At 34.9% G+C, this 1,508-nt stretch overlaps 1 protein-coding gene across 1 annotated transcript in view; it reads right to left on the bottom strand.

The window, feature by feature from the left end:
* The window catches only part of LOC107707624 (upstream stimulatory factor 2-like), a 16,936-nt gene that overhangs the window by 14,130 nt on the left and 1,298 nt on the right, over positions 1-1,508 (bottom strand). The gene's annotated exons all lie outside the window — the stretch shown is intronic.

Genomic DNA, 1,508 nt, shown 5'->3' with positions numbered 1-1,508 from the left:
TGTTTTCTGCGTAAAAATAAGGGTCGTTTTTGGCTTTGGTCTAAAAGAGCAGAAGGGCTTATTGAAAATTTCAAATTTATTCTCTGCCAGCAGGTGGCGCTTTTCGCCAGGAATATATCCGTTTCCCCGGTAACCGCAGTAAACAAAGCAGGGCAGCACCTGACTTTGAAACTTGCAGCGCTCATATTTAATCAATGAAATTGCCTTTTGAAGTGTAAGCTATATCTCATTATACATGTGAATAAAAATGTATATTTAGTTTTTTTCACTGGAGCACCACCTGGGTTTTCTCCTCCCATTTCTAACAGTGATCATCGTTTTCTCCCCGCGGTACTCGACTCGAGACTTGACTGGGACTCGAGTCTCAAATTTGATGACTTGCGACTCGACTCGACATAATTAAAGAAGACTTGAGACTCGACTTAGACTTTGACAGCAATGACTCGAGACTTGACTTGGACTTGAGCTCTGTGACTCGGAAAGACTTTATGATCAGATCAAAGTCGTTAGATAAGTAAAAAAAATAAATTACATGATTCGTCTAGTAGCGATCTCCGAATTTTATTTGCATGTGCATTTTATTTTATTTAAACCTCCATTAAATTTAAAGTTAATCCATAATCGAGATTTAAATCTGAGTTTAAAGTTATGGTGCAACAGGATTAATGTTAATCTTAAATATAACTTAAATCCAGGATCAAAATGATGGGTTAAAATGTAAACCTGCTTATTTTTAAAGGTTTAAAGTTTGGTGCAACAGAATTATTAGATAAACCTTGATTTAATCTAGATTTAAAATTAATCATTGCAAACCATTTAGCTATAATTTGAAGAAGAAAAATGCACATTAGGCCTAATGTCTGAAGTGGGCAAGCGGCAATAGGCCTAATGATCATTTAAAATATAATTTGAACAAGTGTTTCTTTCAGAAAATGAGTATTGTATATATAACTATAAAATATAGGCTACTTAATTTTTCTCCCTCTTCACCAGGCACTCATGTCACTTCCATTTCTTTCAGGATAAATGAATGAATTCACGTGTTGTAAATCAGTCTGTAGGCCTATAGCGCACATAGCCCCTAAATTTAGTGATCAACTATGCATATTATAAACTTAACATTTAACATACAACATTTTTTCTATTAAATGATTTTGTCTTTGTTAATCTTAGTTATAAAGGATGTTAGCACAGCATTTTTTAATGATTGTCTTCATGAGTTTGTCTGCATCCACATTGCATGTTTCCTCTCACTTGTAAAGTATGCTAGCAGTTATTTCTTCTAGTTCTTTCAAAGCAGTTCTTTATGCGTTTCCGCTCACATGTTTTTAAATCTATTTCATTGAGGTTCCAAATAATGGCTCATTGGCTTCGATATAACACCTAGAAGCATATATTCTTACTTGACTTGGGACTTGTCTGTCTTGACTCGGGACTTGAATGCAAAGACTCGAGACTTACTTGTGACTTGCAAAACAATGACTTGGTCCCACCTCTGCTAATCAGCA

Source organism: Sinocyclocheilus rhinocerous, unplaced genomic scaffold (assembly GCF_001515625.1).
Source record: "Sinocyclocheilus rhinocerous isolate Xijiao unplaced genomic scaffold, SAMN03320098_v1.1 scaffold235, whole genome shotgun sequence".
NCBI lineage: Eukaryota > Metazoa > Chordata > Actinopteri > Cypriniformes > Cyprinidae > Sinocyclocheilus > Sinocyclocheilus rhinocerous.
The sequence above is the reverse complement of the archived record's forward strand: the minus strand, read 5'-3'. Positions and strand labels throughout refer to the sequence as shown.